Source organism: Falco peregrinus, chromosome 6 (assembly GCF_023634155.1).
Source record: "Falco peregrinus isolate bFalPer1 chromosome 6, bFalPer1.pri, whole genome shotgun sequence".
Lineage (NCBI taxonomy): Eukaryota > Metazoa > Chordata > Aves > Falconiformes > Falconidae > Falco > Falco peregrinus.
This window is the reverse complement of record NC_073726.1, coordinates 57,660,602-57,678,642: the sequence shown is the minus strand read 5'-3', so window position 1 is coordinate 57,678,642 and position 18,041 is coordinate 57,660,602. Positions and strand designations below refer to the sequence as shown.

Sequence of the window (18,041 nt, the reverse complement as noted above, 5' to 3'; positions counted from 1 at the left end):
AGCTGTTTCAGCTTGTTAAGTATAGGTTTGCTATTTAAACAGCTCAAAACTTGAGGAAGGAAAATAAGATACATACAGTGGTTAGCTCTAAAAAGCTATACTTTGTGCCCTGTCAAGAGGATCAGGTGTGGGTATCTGGGTTTTAGTTTTGTGATCTTCCTGAAAGTCTTGTAAAGGGTGGTATGTAGTGTCAGGGCAAAAAAAGAGATGTTTTTACTCAGAAGAATCCTGCTGAGGAAGGTGTTTAGATTTTAAGTGGCTAAACTTAAAAATATTTAGCTATAATTATTACTGCAGAACTAATTCAATAAACAGATATAAAACTCTGTTTAGGTGAATGCAAAGATTTACTGCTTCTCAAAGCAAGACAAGTTCAGTATTTATTTCAAGAAACAGCAGTTTTAGTTTTTAATGTAACACTGGTATTTAGTCGGTGTGATTATATATGCCAGTTTCAAGTATTGGTCAAACAAGTTATCTAAAGCTGGGTGTCAAGATAACACTTTCTGGCCATTTCATTGTTGAGGGCAAATGTTGACGCATCATAGAGATGAAAAATACATGTACTGAAAATACTTCTGTTTTGTTGTAGTGATGGTACCATGATTGTTGGAAGAAGGTACAAGAGGAACGGTGCCTTTCTGTATTTGTGGTGAATTCCAGCTCCAGACCTGAACATTTAGCACTTTTCACTGCTTAAATAATTTTTCTCCTTTGTACATAGGCTTCCAACCAAAGAAGACAACAGGGTTTTTTTTTTTCTTTTTTGTAGATACAGAGCGTATATTTTTGGGAGGAGCATGAATGTATGCTGGTATTTTTTATACATATTGCTATAACACAGTTTTGAAAGGAGCTCCTAAGCCTTTTTATGGATGTTGTAATTTTAAAGGTTATTTTCCTGTCATATACAGTATGCTGGCATTACAGTTTAGGGCTGAAATGCTCTTGTGCTACTAGAATTACACATTTATAATAATTTTTGTAAAGTCTTAACTTAGAACTGGTTGATGTGATATTTGGGTATTATACTATGGGCAAATTGAAAGACAAACCTTGATCCTCTTCCAAAATACTGTAGTTCCAGGACTAATTTTTGTTAGCTTTTTTTAGTCATGTGGAAAACATAAGGTACAAACCCTGGAGTTTTTTCAGGTACCTAAGAGAAGATAGATTAATAAAACAGGAGATTATCTTAAAAGGCAGAACAAATCAAACCAAGGGTTAAAGAGCATGAAAAAATACATGCTGATACACCTGGAGAGAAACTACTGAGGGGAGTCTTGTTAAAAACCACAGGCAGTAAGCATAAGAGCTGAGTACTGTTCCACCACAATTTGTGTCTGAAGTTAAAGGGATCCTTGTGTATGTTAGGAAGGGAAAATTATCTACAAGTACTATGATACTGGTAGTTGGAAAAATTTATGTTGAATTTGGACTTTCAGAAGTGAAATGTAGCCTTGGAATTTATTACAACAAAACCAAAACAAAGCTTAAAGATACAACTGTGTTTCATTTCATGCCAGCAGGGGAGTGCTGCTCTTTTTAGGATGGTACTTGTGAGGCCTTGACTCAGAGCATTTTGAACAGTAGGGAAGGACAACAAATGTTGAGGTAGTTCAAATAAGAGCAGCAAAATATAATAGAGGGAGGTGATCTGGCAAAGAAGAAACACTTCAGCTTTTTTGTATTCAAAATATTTCAATTTTGTATTCAATAGTATTTCAGCTATTTTGTAGATACATACGTTCTCTGCAAATGAATAAGCATTGTTTGATTTGTGTCAGAAGAGCATTATTTTGATACTGAGCTCCATTGTAGCTGAGTGTGCTTTGAACAGGATGGTTACTTCAGCAACTAAAAAGCAAAAAGGCATGAGTATTTTTCAATGAGGGTGGCCATTCTCTTTAAATCCTTAAGAATATACCAAACCCCACCATGCAAGCTTAAATTATGAAATAAGGGGAGGGTGCTCATCTTTCCCAGTGTTTTCAGTAGATGCAGAGTTTGGGCTTCCTGAAGTACAGATCTGGGTCTAACAGCTGAACCCAAGAACTGATTTGAACTTGAACAGAATGTCTTAATTTCTGAATCAAGAGAACGAGTATTTTTTAGAAAAATGAAACAGTGGAACAATTACTCCTAATATTCTCAGCTTTTGGTTTGTTGGGGTTTTTTTCCCCTTCCTTAAGCATGGCATTTGTTAAACAGCACAATCATAAGCTGTCCATCTAATTTCATAGTGGCTCTTGAGTACAGCCTGTGCGCACATGAAAAACTTCAGCTGCAGTGAGACTGCAGGAATTTATTTTTTTTAAGCATGTACGCACCATAGCTGTTGTAGATTTTGAACTTTTGGGGCTAGTTGACCTATATCAAAACAGGAAAGGTTACATACATATTCTGTAAATGCCACTTAACCATTAATTAGAGTTGAGCTCAATTGTCCTGTTTTACATGTGCTCTGTGGCAAATATACACAAATGTGTTGTCATCATGGTTCAGTCTTCATTTGTGAACTTGGTTATGCCTGAACCATTCAGTTCTCCAGGACACCATGTTCTTGTTATTTAAACCTTCCTTAAAATAAGTGCTCCACATTTCTTCCACTTTTTTCCCTGGTTTAAATTTTACTGTGTGTAGTAGAAGACATTGCAACTTTAATATTAGAGTCCTAATGTAGCAGCATGCATGTTTTTGTTGCAGGTTCTGTATTAGCATTTATATTTTTAATTGTGTATAATTTCAGTTGAGCAATCATGCTAGATTCAGGGTCTGATTTAAAACACATGGTTTTAATTCAGTGTTGATATTCTAGACTTGTCTGCAAAACAGCTTTCTTTGGCAAGAGCATGACTACTACTGAGAACTTCATCAACTGAAGTGAGACTGATACACTCCGATACGTCACTTTGCCAGCTAAATATACAGCATGTCTATGCTCGGCCTTTCCTGAACAATTTATAGGGAGGATAATTCTTTCACAACATACAAGTGGATTTTGGTATTTCAATGCTTGGAAATTCTAATCTGGCAATGCTTGCTGAATTTTTTCCAGGCTATTTTACTGGAGAGAGTTTGAAGGCAATAAAAATGAAAATGGATGTCTTCTGTATGCAGGGCAGGAGAGGGTGGAAGGAACTGAAACTTAGCTAACATCCTTTCCTGTTTTACTCATTTGTGCATCAAAAACTGGTGGTCCTGCAAAACAGAAAAAAGCAATTAGATCGTGATCTCCATGTGAATTTTTCAAAATGTATTCTTCTGTAGTCTAGTTAAGACTACAAAAATAAACCTATTATATTCTGTTAGGCTTTACTTGGGTACTGTTAGTGTTATTACCCCACTATTTTATTCAAGGGAGCTTCTATGTTAAATACTAAAAAATAAATTAAAAAAATACAATTATTTAAAACTGATTTTAAATGTAGTACATGGAAATAGAGGATATCCTGTTTAGGTTTTACGTTTGTCATTCTGTACCTGGCTCTGTTTTTCTTTGTGGGTGTCATTACAAGTTCACGTGCACTGGTTGGAATCTAAATGTTGGCTAGGTTCAAATTGCCTGTAAAAAAATCTTGGTCAAACTGAAGTAAAACCCCAAAAGCTTTTTTTTAACCTAGTGTAAAAGAAGGCTCCAGCTGATGCTACAGAAGTCAGTTACAGCAATGTTAATGGGGATTTTAAATTAAATAGTTTTGCATTAGAGTCAAATAAATTTTCTGTTCCTTTGCAGGTAATGTTCAGGTTATCTGTTTGACACATCTCAACCAGACCAAACAATGCTGAGAGAGAAAGTGGACAAGGCATTAGGGTTATTTTTGTTTTATTTTGTCTTTACCTGTGTCCTGTAATTCAATTTGGAGCAGATCTAGATTACCCGGGTAGGAATGCTTGCTAACCAATATGATGGCCTTGCTGTAGTATTCACAACTGCTTCGTCTGACGGAAACATGCTGATGGTAGTGTGATGTAGGAAACTAGAAATGTAATCTCATCTGGGTAAAGATGTAATCTTCCTAATAAGTTGTTTAGATGTACTACTACATGATGGTATTTCTCTAGCTTTCTAGGGTTTAATCAGCAAATAGATTTTGAAAAATGCTGAATTACAGTGGAAAGTTTTAGTAAATTACTTGGGATGGGAGAAAACCTTAAGTCTTGCGTGCAGGCAGTTTTTCAGTATGTTGAACCAGTTTAGTCGTCCTTGTGCAAAAGCTATCTGAATTTGCATTTAACCACCACCTTTGCGTGGTAGCTATTCTGGAATGCCTGTTTCAGATTAAGTCCCTGAGTGATTTGCTTTTATCACAAAATAACACATTATTCTGAATTAATTTAATCTGCTGTATAGTTAATTGGGAGAGACGGTTTTGCTTTGTTTACTACTTTCTACAAATAATTCCTATGTCCTGCTACAGAAAAACTGTTGGAAGTGTGTTCTTAGCAGATTTTAGGTGAAACAAGATGAAAAAGGCAGAAGAAGGTGGAGGCTAAACTTTGAGAATTTAGGATTTATTACACTGACAGCTCAATGTACCATAAAGCTATGGTTAGGCCAAGAATAACTAAACGGGTTGATTTTTGGAAAGTGGGCCTGTCTTGATAAAGTTTTGGGGACAGGTTTTCTTCCCTGGCTTGATTTAAAGGCAGCATATACTGTTGTAAAGGTGAACTGTATTTGCATGATTGGATCACTGCAGTTAGGAAAAGTTGAGGTTAGCTAGTGTCGGCCTCCATTACATTCTTCTTCAGTCTAGATATTGTGAAGTGAAACTCTTCTACAATAGACTTGGAAGTATATGGTCAGCTTACGTTAACACAACTTCCCTTGATCTTTTTCTGAAGAAAATTTAAATGAGGTTTCAGTTAGTGTTAGGTAACTTGGTTAAGCTTAAGTCCTCTTTCCCCTTCACATTTCTAGGCCATTTTTCTATTGTTAAAAGTAATATTCTAAAATATTAGTTGTAATGTTGTAGCTTGAGCATTGGATGCCCTATGCATTTAATGTTAAGCTGTTAAAAACTTAATCACTGGCTCAGTGGGGTAACAAAACCAAGGTTGTAGGTTGTTCTGCCTTGTAAGTTTAATTATAGCAGATAACTTGATGATTTCACTTTTTCATCCTGTTTTTTAACAAACTTTGAAATAATTATCTATTCCAACTTAACTGCATCTTTTGATCTTTGTGTATCATATATATATGCATGTATGTAGTATGCGCATGTTGGCAGTTAATGCAGTTAAAAACCATCATGTATCAGCTGACATGTGGAGACTTCTTAGCGCGCCTTAAGCATTACAGCAGTAGTAAAAATTGCTCTCAAGTCAATTCAAGTTTTTTATTTGGGAAGAGCCTGCACAAACAAAGCAAGTGTCACTCTGTAAGGTAAGTGTACAGATTGAAGAGGAGCCACAGAGAAATTCAGAGGCTCTCTGAAGGCCACACAGAAAGTAAATGGCAGAGCCAGACTTGAACTCAGAAGTTCCTGGCTTCTGGCCTGGGGCTGAAGCCAGTCATAGACAGCTGTATTGAATTTACAGCTGTATTGAATTGTGAACAAAATGATGCTTTTCTTTTTCCTTTATGGCTTTACGGGAACAAAGCCGATTTAACTAAAATTATAATGTGGGTAAAAAGATGGAATTGGGTATTTCACCTTTCTCAGTTTCAAATGCTGAGAGTTCTCTTCTGTGTTAAAACTTCCATTCAGCAGTTGTGGATTTCCACTTACCAAGGAGTATGGTTAATGTAGCTGGGTCATAAATTCTAGCAAATTCTAGTGCAGTCAGAGTCTTGAGGTCAGGCTGAGGGCTTTTGTTGAGGGTAGAGGAATTTGGGGCTTAAGAACTGCTCTGCATGAAGCTGCTCTGCCTACTACCTGAAGAAACAGTGATGTTATTTAAAAAAAAAAAATCCCTGAAAAGTACATAATTTTCTTTGATGTTTTAAAATAAAGTGAAAACCTAGTTCAGAGGCAATCTTCCTGAAGTAACCGTTCATTAAACAGAAATTCACGTTTTATATTTAACACTTGTGAAGTTTTTTATGAGGCTTTAAACATTGTTATCCTTCAGTGCAGTATGAAAGAAGAGAGGGAACCTGCTGTAGGTTTGCTGACTGGTATTTTCTTCCTGAAGTAAAAACTTAACTTTGAGTAGCTTTTGTTGAGTGTGTGGACAATTTTGGTTATTTGAGGAATTCCATTTGGGAAGAGGTTTTGATCTAAAATATTGTCATAGAGTGAGCATCACCATTATGAGTTAATTTTCTGTATTGTCAAAAATCTGGCAGGGATTAATAAATCCATTTTCACAGTAAAAGGGACTTCCTTTACCAGGGAAAATGTCATTAGTTCCAAGCTGTAGCAGCAAAGAAGGGTTTGGGTTTTTTTCCACAGGTACATTTGCTTTATCTGTGTACCATTTCTTGCTAACTGAGGCCCTATGCAAGTGTGTAGTAAGGTTATTTTCCTAAATTACTAACATGGAATGTAGCTAGAGAAAACAAACTAAAAACCCAAAACAAATAAACAAAAAACACCTCAGTGTTTTGCCAGGAAGTAATTTTCATTTTGTCTGTTAAAAAAAAGTTAAATAGCTCCAAAAAGAAATACCGGTATTGAAAACTTAACAATAAAATATTTCACTTCTGAGGGGTTGAAGCACTTAAGCCCTCCTTTCTCTTTTCTCCCTGACTCTGCAACAGTGCCCCAGTGTCTCCTGGTGTGTGCAGTGTGACTGTATTTCACTATTTGGAACAAATCATTACTGAGTGGTGTGCACTTTGAGGCTGCATCTAAAAATTTCATTGGTAGTTAACAAAAATCAGAATAATTAATTTGAGCATTACAGTGATCTACTTTTATATTTTTTTATATTTTTTTTTTTTTATGCACCGTGCTGACCGAGACAGATGAAAAATGCTTTCTGACTTTCCGTTTCAGTTTCAGCTGTTTGTTTACAAGTCCCTGTTCCCTTTGGTTGTGGCTTCAGGAGAGACTTAAACTGGATGTTTGTCAACTTTGTTGCACAGGCCTGGACCTCTTTATAGAGATTGACATTGTTGTGGCAGTTCTTGCTTTATTCACCTATTACAGCTGGTAATATGTTGTAATTAAATTGCGAAGAACTAATTGTATAGTTCTTAGCAGCAGGTCTTCCAGAAACACTGTAACCATATAGTGATGAGTGGCTGAGTTCAGAGTTGCTACCCAGTCACCACCCGAAACAGCACTATGGACTAGATTCTTGTGACAGCGAGTGGGAGACAGGCTGAACTTGTTTAATTCTGAGCTGTGTTGCCCCTGATTTAAGTTGGTAGAGGCAGCTGCAGTGGCAGAATAAAGTTCATCTTTCCTCTCTTTAAAACAGCATGTTAGTTAAGAGCAAGCTTATCAAAGGCCAGTTTAACTAAGGATTTGTTTCCAGTAGTGTCCAATGTATTTGTTTTTTTTCCCCCCGATACTCTTTGTAAAGAGCATAATGAAAGAGTTGGTGACTCTTAGTACGCTTCCCCATTTAAGTCAGCCACATGTAAATTGTACTTACTACCGTAAGTCCAGCTGGCACTTCCAGCATAGCGGATGATTTTGATTAAAGCTGAAGGTCTGGTCCTTCACCTGAAATTTGGAATTTTAAATGCTTATGTGAGTGATTGAATTCTGCATCATTTTTACTATAAGGTCATGCTAATCTTTTTGCTAGGTAGCATTGATCATTTTTTCAATGCATTGGCTTCATAGTAAAATAGATACTTTGCGCTGACGGTATGCATGGAAGCATCAATAAGCTGACAAATTAGATTTGAGGTTGTAGTGTTTAAAGGGCTTTTCTTTCAGCAGGAAATAGTCTCCCACATCAGCTTACACATTTTAACCTTCAACTTTATATAGCAGCAAAGAGTTGACCTGTCTTTATGCAGAGCTACCTTTCTTAAAGAGGATAGAGGAGGAGGTTTAACTGAATAGATCACAAATGCCGATATTTGTGGAACAGTGAATATGTCACATTCTTGTCGTGTATTATACACTGGTTTTGCATAGTGTCTAAAAAATGAAACTGCTGTGTTCCACACATTTACAGAATTGATCTGTGGTAGATAAGGAAGAGGTAGCTGTTAATTAAAGACAGGAGGATCTGTTTTCAGATCTACTGTCAGCAGAGGTAAAAATTATTTTTTGTCACTGGAAATGGGAAGAACGTATGTGACTCTATATGCTGCATGCTTTAAATTGTTTTGATGTAGCTATTCCTCTGATAGGACTGAAGTTGAAAAAAAGTACATGTTGTTAGCTACCCAGAAGTAAAAAAGTCTGTTTCTCATTGAAATTTACAATCTCTGTAAGTTTTCTGCATTTCTTTGTGTCTTATGACATCATTGTTGAACAGGAAAAGTAAATGGTTTTCATTAAAAATAAGCTGTTACTCTTCCATAATGCAGGAAGGCAAAAATTTCCTAAAAGCAGCAAACATTATTTGGGTTGAGAATTTAACAAGACAAACTAACTTAATCTTGGAACTGTAGAAATGTGTTAAATGGTAAATTTCAGTTATATCACAATGATTTCCACCTCAGTTTTTCCCTTGCCACTTAAATTTTTTATTCTCTGTTTACCATTGTGGTGGTGCTTTTTGTAACCTCTTAGGTGGCAGTGCAGCAGTTTCGCCATTTTGGTTTCTTCTCTGGATTACCTAGTTTTATTTATTTGTTTTACTCTTCCATAGCAGAAAAAGTGGTGCATGTCTGGAAGATTAACCATAGCCATTTTATATGTGGTTTGCAACTTCCTGTCATCTTAGAATTTTTGTATGTTGAAGCAACTTTCTGATGTGAATTTACATGTGAAAGAATGAAAGCTTTTTGGAATAAAGATATCATAGAGCTGACTTAGTTTATGAGAGAAATTTTTGCTTTGATGGTAATGTATATTAATTTAAAAATATATCCTTATTGCTTCTTGGGTATGAGTGGACACTAGATTTTTCAAGTGAAACATATATCCAGTCCTCAGATTGATTATTTACTACTTTAAAAAAACTCTATGTTATCTTAAGCTACCGTATTAAAAAGCAAGAGATACTTAAATGGGATTGGAGTTAGAAATTGATCTGGTGCTGTATTTGTGAATGACATAAGCAGCAAGTGAAATTAATCACTTAATCTGTAAACTGTCATTCCTGGAAAGAGACAAGGAATGATAACCCTCAATCGGGATTTCAAAACTCTTGTCTTCTTCACTCAGTACAAATAGAAAAATTTCTCAGATGAGTGGCTGCCGAGATTGGGCAGACAAAATTCCACAAAAGTAGCAGCATAGTTAAAAGAAATTCTTTCCCTGGTGGGAGACTATCCTTAGTTTAGACAAATGCCTGAGGACAGAGTGAACACTTTTCACATAAACTTTCTAATGTCTTTGTTTAAGAAGTAGGGAAATGATTGTTTACTTAGCAATTAGTAAGAGTTTCATGTCTAGACTAGGTGGTTTAATCTATGCTTTATTTCCAGAAGGCATGAAATAAAGTTAACTTTTTAAAAATGCAGCTAGGGAATGGTGCACAGCATCAGGACTGTAAAAATGGATGAATCAAAAATAGCTTATCAGATTATTGAATGTGAGAGGTGGCAGTCGTCTCTGTGTATTAATGGACAGTTTCTTAGAGGTTCTTTTGTTTCTGCCTCATAACTACTGTGGCTAGTTAATTTTAAATAGATTGTTAAACAGGTATGATCGTATGGCCTGCAGTATGCTGTTTTCCATGCTTTTCCATTCCTTCTGGAATGAAGAAGAGAGATTTTTACTTTTTTTTTTTAAGTTACTGCTATATGGGTGTCTCAGGTCACCTGCACAGATTACAGGTAAGATTCACTACTGTGTTTAGCAAAGGCTTATGTTTTCCCGCTTAAATCAGGAAGACATGCAATTTAGGGTGACAGTACTGTATTGTAACACAGTGGCTGCTACTTGTGATGGTTTTGTTCCATGGTTCTTGTAAATTCCTGCTTAAGTTCTTACTGTATCTCTAGTGTTAACCGTGGTGTTAACCTGATTATACCCAGAGTGGTCTCTCTTTAAAAATGTGCTTATCATTTGGCAGTTGCAGTTTTCTGTGACCCTACAAAGCTCTTGACTGAACTTCTAATATCCTTCCTGATAATGCTTCCTATGGAGAACTGACAGCTGTCTCTTTCATCTTTCCAAGCATAGCTTGCCAAAACCAAAGTTAAAAATATTAAAAACTCGACAGCACCACCACCACTACCCCCAATAAAAACCCCAACAAAATCCCCACCCCACAAACAAAAAGAAGTAATAAGATGTTTACTTAGAAATTCTGGGGTTTCTCCATCTTTCCAGTTAATGGAAGCAAGTAATTAAAAACATGAGGAGAAATGATGCAGCAAACTTTCAAATAGTGAGGCACATTTACACTTTTGTACAAACATTACGTGCCAATTCATTGTGCTTGGAGACATTAATAAAAGGGGGCGAAGTTTTTTTCTTTGCTATATGTGGAAACTAATTTTTACTAGCTTTCTGAAGTACATTATACATGTTTTCCTCGGAGATTCCTAAAACGGAAGGAATTTTCCTTGACACGTATGCAGTCATACCATAAATCATAGACCTGTGATATAATGTACTTAAAAATTTAATGCTGGCCTTTGGAATTTTTAAGAATTTGCCCTTCACAAAGAAAGAAGGGTGCACAGCTAATGTCAAATCAAGCGTTCTGCAAGTAATTGTTCCTCAAAAACAGCAGCAGTTTCAAGTCTTTGAAACTTAGGAAAGTGTATAGCAATGCAACTTCTACTCACTATTATGTCTTGGTTGTTCGTGTTCCCCCCACTGTTTTTGACAGTATCTTGGGCAAATAGAAAAGCACTGGGTTCCAGAGAACGTTGGTATGGTACTGTTAATTCAGGACAGTGATCATCATCCTGTATGAATGAAGGATTCACAGTTGCAGACAGGAAAAAATAATGTTGTAGGTAATTAAGAGTGCAAGTGGTGTTTATAGACACTGCATGCCTCGATGAGGGTATTTGGCCATTTTGAGGTCTTTGTCATTCCAAGAAAACTATTACCTGATCAAAATGATATCCTCAAAACTGAATTGACTGTATGAGGAGACAAGTTTGGAGAGGCTTTGAATTTTTTGGCTGCTTAAGTAGCTGCATGAGGAAGGATTATTAGTTTCTTGTAGTTCAAAACAAGTCACGTCTTGCTCTTGTATTATGTTGTTGTTTTCATTTTTCCTGTTTCCTACACGCAGTTTCTTTAAAATTCTCTGGTTTTCATTCTATGTGCCAATGAATAATTTCAGCTTACATCTTAATTAGTCACAAGTTGTGACATGGAATATTGAGTTGAGATGTTTTGAATAATAATTCATTGATCTCACTTTTGAATGAAAAATGACTAATGAAAAGGATGGACAGCTGGCTGCAGTAAGAAGGGTGAGAAGCATGCATCTGGCAAACACGCACCTCTGTACCAGGCTCTGCAAAGGCTCAGTGTGTTCAACAGATTTGAAGGTTCCCTAAGAGTCAAACGCAGTTGTTTTTCAGTGCCCTGAGGTCTTCCTGTTTTAAAAGTAGAATCCTAGCCTAGCATATCTCTCTCCTGTGAGCAAACTGCACTAGGATAGAGTTCAGTTTTCTTTATTGATTGAGAACACATCAAATTCCATAGTAAAACCCACACCTTTCTTTTATTCACTTATATTTTATGCCTGTGAGTCTCATGTTTCGGCCTTCAGAATGTAACGATGCAGCAAGGAGAGGACTTAATGCACTTCTGATTTACTTATTTCTTAAGCAAGGTCTGCAGGCTCTCATCATCGTTGAAGCCTGGATGAGACCTGATTCCTGCCTATCTGCCTTAACAGCAGGTGCAAGGCACAGAGCAGTAGGGCATGGTCTGTTAATAAAATCAGTCACTTTTAATGCCATGTATACATCTTACAAATACCACTCCCTCACATGAATGGTGGTGTGCATCTGATTCTAAAAGCTGTTTTAAGGAGACAGCTTATCTAATTTATCAAGATAATTTTTATCACCATTTAAATCTTCACACAGAAGTAGGTAGGGAGGAGGTTTATGTTAGTTTATATATTGTAAAGAGTATGTCTTAAAATGCATGCCAAAGTTGATGTGTGACAGGACAGTCTGTTTAATACCCTTAAAGTGCTAAATGTATTTAAGCTTTTTTGTTCTGAAACACCTGGCTTAAAATTTTGCATTGCTGTTCCACTAGATTTTAGGTTATCATCATCATCATGTAATTACCCTGTAAGCAACACATATTGAATAGTAGCCTTATAAAATAGGGTGGTTTAGTGATACAGTATTTGCTGTATCTCTGTATTACTGGTATGGCAGGTCCTAACTTCACTGTTGTCTGCAGTGGAATTTTGATGACCTTCAGTACAACCATGATCTGTAACAGTATAGTTCTGATTCCTTTCTTAGTATACATATGGTCCTCCGTGGCTCACAGTGTCTCTTAAAAATGTGAGAATATGCTGCAACACAATTACACATTTTGCATGGGATATCCATGTCTACATAATACTAGATAAAAGCTAGGAATGAGCAGCTTTGTGTATATAGTAAAACTCTGTTGAGAACTAAGTGCACTGAAAAAATGTTTTTGACTTATCATTAGAACCAAAGCATGAACTTGGAAATACTGTGGTGTAGCAGAAGGATGACGTATCTGTGCTTTTCTAGTTTTGGAGAGTTACTTGCCTGATGGTTGTGTCTGTATTAGATCAGTTTGTCTGGAGACCATACACTACTGCTGCTGTTGATGTAAAGGTTCTGTGGCTGCAGACTTAACAGGTTGCTCCCTCTTTGGTTCCAAGTACGTTTGGAAACATCTCGGCACTATTTGATCTTGAACTTGGTCTTACTTCTAAGTGGCAATGAATTGATTAGGATCTTCAAGATCATTGTGTTGAAGGCTGGGTGACTAGTTAACCCAGAACTCAGCAACTTTGGGGCTGTTGATTTCCAAAGAATTAACTGGGAGTGGGGGGTGGAACACCATTTATTGAAGCCTACCTGTTAAATCTCATCTGTCCTCTATTGAAGACGTAATGCTTGAATGATAACATAAACTATGTTAACTAGCTGTTGTCCCATGTAAGAGGGAAGAACAATTGCTTCATGTGATGAAAGCTGTATATCAGATACTGAATTGTGCTCTGGTTTTGTGCTGTAAGAAAACCTGAGATAAAATTATAATAGCGATACATACCTTCATCACCCAGAGTAAGTTGCTACAGCCAGATTACGACCTTTGAAAGGGTAAAACAAACACAAAAAACCTGATTAGATCCAGGCCTTCATTCCATAGAAGAAAAACATACAATGTAATTTTTTAAAAAATAAAAAAACCCCAAAAAAAACCCCACAAAACAAAAACCCGTTTTTTATTTGGTGAACTCTTTGTCAGCCTTCACTGAATCTGTTATTTTGGTGGGAAATAAAACTGTGCTTGAGCTGGTTAAAAAAAAACCTAACAAAACCCCCAAAAAGCTGCTAGGCTTGAAATATGAATTACACAATTTTTCATTTAATTTCTTTATCAACATTGCAACAACAATGTCCTCTTTTCTAACACAGGGTTCACTGTAAAGTGAATCTGTAAATGTTTTTAGTGCAACTTGATTTTGTCTTATGTAGAAAACAGTAGTCTTTCTCCAAAGCAAAAGTAATTTTTGCTGTTGTATTAACATCAGATTCTCAAACTGAACTTAAAAGGGGAATTTTGCAGGAGTTCAGTGCTTGTCACCTTTGGGGTCTTTTTGTTAGGTTAACAGGCATTTAATTTAAAAAAAATGTATTTGAACTTCTATCATTAAAGTCTGCAAATATGGCAGCACATAGAAGCAGATCAGCTTTGGTATGTTTTAGCATGGTTGGCTTTCACACTAGAACTGAGTGTTACAGTGTCTTATAGTTGTGGTTATTGGAAAGAGTAAATAACTGTAAAGGAGTAATGTTTGTAGCAGTCAAGTGTGAACATGTTATATTAAGTTGTAAAATCACTGAAGTTGATGACTACAGTAGAGTTTGCTGAAAACAATCATTTTGGACTCGTAAAGGTTACTTTTTTTTGAGAATGGATATTTAATTCTTCAAATAAATTGGTATTTTGATTCCTTAATTACTGGAGTACGTGACTGTTAACAAGCAACTTGCTTTCATTTGTGGGATCTGAATTCGTATTTGAATTGTGTCCCAGCTTGATATTACTTGTTAATTTTGTAAAAGTACCAAAGAATATCACACTCATATCTGTCTTCTCTGAAGAAAGTTACTAGACGACAAAACCAGAATTTTAATAAAAATCTCATGAGAACTGTTTTCTGTCTTTGGAGGAAGCCAAACTTGGTGTCTTCATGAGAATGCTGCCTGAAATTTAGTGCAATCTTTGCAGGACTGAGTGTGACCTAAACTTTATATTAATGTATTAGCGATCAAGGGCTGTTCACATCACATTTGGAGTATTAATTCTGTCCTTGTTTCTAATGGAGTGCTCCTTAATAGCAAGAGCCATTTATTCTCCATACTGCTGACTTGTCCTATGACTGAACATAGGTTATTTATTGCATGGGTTTACTCATGTGCAGAATTAAGTTGTACATACTTCTTAGTGTTGTTGCAATGCTTAATTAATATTTATAAAGGCCTTTGACATGCTGTGATGAAAGGAGCTGTGCAAATGTTCAGTACTGGTATTATTTTATTAGTGAAAATACAGGAGGAGTCAGAAGGATACCAGTTTTTAATTCAGAGTGAGCAATGGAGTCATTCTGTAACCTTCTGTAACCTTGAGCAGGTCATGTAGTCTCTTGTTTTGTAACATACCCTGGGAAAGCTCTGTGTTGCTCAGCATGTGTTATTAAATGTTATGCTGCCCTCCCCCAAGACAATTCTAAGGAGGAGGGGCTGGGGGGAAGGGAGGAAAGAAAAATAAAAGTATACAACTCTACTGAGCTGCTAAACATGCTAAATACATGCTGGTATTTCTTAAGGAAATACTATCATTAGAAGTAGGGGAGGGTGAGAAGGTAATGGATGTAACAGTTGCATTTTAGAGTCAGCATGAGACCTTGAACATGTGTTATCTAGACACAGACCAGAACAAATTTTGCCTGTTGCAGATCGCTTTCTCGTTCAAATTCAGTATATACTGTGCTTAACTGCAACTTCACTGTGAAGTGAGTCTGTGTAATCTTTATTGCATTCTAAGAACTCAATCACTAATCCATGGTATTTAGCTGGTATACAAGTCTTACTTAGACTGAGTACTATCTGTATTTGAGCTTTGTGATTGCCAAGATTGATAATCAGCTCTTATAGCATCTAGTATTTGGCTATTGCATAACAATATCTGTATCAATCTCTTGTGTGGTTTTTCCCTCATCTGACAGAGGAAGGTTATGATTATATACTGTCATTAAAATTACAAGATACTGATGAACTTTTGAAAAGTATGTATCTTAAGACTTAGTATGTATATAAGACTTAACCAGCTAACCATCTGTCTAATTACATAAGGTGCAATAGTGTTTAATGAAGGCAACTTGCCATGCTTCATGCATGCAAATACAGGGTTTCAGTTTTTTGTTTCATACAAGATGCTACATCTGCATTTTACCCATTGCGCAAAATGCATAAATATGGTTTAAAACAAGGAGCTTCAAAACTTACTTAAAGTACTTTAGGAAGGAACCAACTTGCCCAGTGAAGTGTGAGGTGTAGCTGAATTGCAAGTGCTGGTTTGTGCATGTGTGTTACGGTGAATTCAAATTGAAAGCACCTGGGTTTTTGTCCTGCTTTATTACAGTCTTGTTGTGTAGCTTGTTCCCGGGGGCTTTTTATTTGCTGTTAGTCCTGCTTCAGCTCTCAGCTCAGCTGGCATAAGGACGAAGAGGCATAGTATTTGTCTCTGCTGAGGATAAACAATGGTTTGTACTCTTCAAGAACAGCAACTGGGGGTGGTGGTGCAGGATTCTTCATATAATCCTACTTACAAGCCTTAATTTATGGAGCATGTTTAGTATAAATGGAATATCAAGAATTTACTGCCCAACTCCAGCTGAGTATGCTGAACAGTACACAGATAGGTTTTTTTGAAGAGACAGTAATTTGGCAAGACTTATAAAGCATTTCACAGACCTTGCTAAATATGTTAGTTACTTCTGCCTATTAGACTTCCTGATGTGGATCATGACAGTCCTGAAACTTTGTAGCTGCTTATTTGCAGGAAGGAGCTGAATGAATTTTCTTACCTGTTAAAAATAAATATTGCCTCAGGCAATAACTGGATTAGAAAATGCAAACCTTAAATACCTTTGCCAAAAAAATGTGAGCAAGCTGTAAGAGTGGGGTTTTTTTAAATGCATTAGAAGTTCAAGAAACCTTAATTTACTGGTTCTTCCAGCTTGGCCTACAACAGATGAATAATAAATTTGTGTGGAAAACAGTGTTCTTAACTTCCCACTGATAAAATTAAATACATTCTTGCTTTAGTATTTTGATTTAGTGTAATTAAAATAATGACTTGCAGTTTGATAAATGTTATTTTCATTACTACAGTGCCCTGAAGCACTGTATATGGAAAATTTTACAGTATTATACAGATCTGGAGGTATGTAATGTGCTTGTCAGGCTATTAATTAACTTGTATAAAGTGTTTTGGGTTTTACAGCAAGTGAATTTAGAGTGTTTCTTTGGAAATGGAATAAAAGTAAACATCAGATCACTTACAAAATGAAGTATATATTTTGATGCTGTGAGGGTATCCTTATAATATCCCTAGGCAGATAGAATTCCAAGCACCTCATCATTCAGTAGAAACTGCTTAAAAGAAGCTTCTTTCTGTCTGGGTTTGGTTTGTTGTTTTGTTTTTTGGTAATTTAACTGTCACTAGACAGAAACTGCTTCACTTAAATATATATTTCAGGTTTTTTCTTGATCCCTCCTGAAGTGCCACACCATGACAGTTGAGAAAACCCCCAGTATTTTAAAGTGTGTTCAACTACAGCAATAACACTGTAATGTGATGTTACCTAATGTTTTCGTTATTTCCACCTTTCCCTAAAATTCTGTCCTGTATGTCCAGATAGTTTGGATCTTTTACGAGGCTGGCTTTTAGGTCTCATTTTTTAATGAATGAGAAAAAATGTCAATTATAATCCAAGAAATATTGAAATGTATTTTAAATGTAACTACAAAGGTTCTGTATGAACCAGTTTCTTACTGTCTATGTGGCCTGTGCTGGTGCCACAGATGTTCTAGGAAATGTTCTAGGAGAATGTTTCATTTAATTAAACTAAAAGTATATTATACTTTTTCAGTATTCTTTCTGAAATGTCACATTCTGACATTAAAACAAATGTCGTAATTGTTGTATGTACTGTGGCACAGTTACCATAGCAAATAGATTAGTTTCTTGGGACTTTTTTTAGTATTAAAAAAAATAAATATCTATTCTTGGCATTTAAGAGAGAAGCTTGTAATCTAATAAGGTACAGAGCCGCTTTTGTTAAAATTAGGTTTACACCGTAGTCAGGAGTTAACATTTGCTTTTTAACTGCAGTCAGAAGATTAACAGTAAACAGGTGTTTTTTCTAGCACTTCTCATACATACCTGCAAGAATGCATTACTAAGGTGGCACCAATGCTCAGCAGCTTCACTTGTGTCACAATTTGTAACCAGTTCAAAGCCCCAGTGCAGCATTGGTAAAGCTGCCGGTAGAGCTTTGAGCTTGACTTGCAGAGTCAATATGGGCTGCAAAATGCCGTGCTGTACCGATATAGACACCTGAAGAGGAGGGTAGCTCATTTAGGGGTTTCTGCTGCAGTTCTTCTGCAGAAGACATATCTGTAATTAGTTCCCTGCTCACTGAACCACTAAGCACAGAAATGCTTATTCATTCTACTCTTAAGGTAACACATTTTTTTTTAAAAAAGGATTCCAGAGCTGGATTGCCAGAGTCACTGATACAGAGCTGGGTAT

The 18,041-nt window shown here is 36.2% G+C and overlaps 1 protein-coding gene and 1 long non-coding RNA gene across 20 annotated transcripts in view; one reads left to right on the top strand and one right to left on the bottom strand.

The window, feature by feature from the left end:
• TNRC6B (trinucleotide repeat containing adaptor 6B) overlaps nucleotides 1-18,041 on the top strand; it is a 153,370-nt gene that overhangs the window by 66,101 nt on the left and 69,228 nt on the right. The window lies entirely within an intron of this gene.
• On the bottom strand, nucleotides 593-17,946 carry LOC106112510 (uncharacterized). 2 transcript variants are annotated; one of them, XR_003554459.2, is made up of 7 exons: nucleotides 17,673-17,946; nucleotides 13,269-13,308; nucleotides 10,820-10,942; nucleotides 7,552-7,622; nucleotides 5,736-5,882; nucleotides 3,484-3,565; nucleotides 593-3,201 (listed from the first exon to the last, which is right to left on the bottom strand). It is a non-coding gene; the product is annotated as an uncharacterized LOC106112510 (long non-coding RNA). The 2 variants fall into 2 exon arrangements; XR_008747919.1 differs by lacking the exon at nucleotides 10,820-10,942 and having other exon boundaries at nucleotides 17,673-17,940.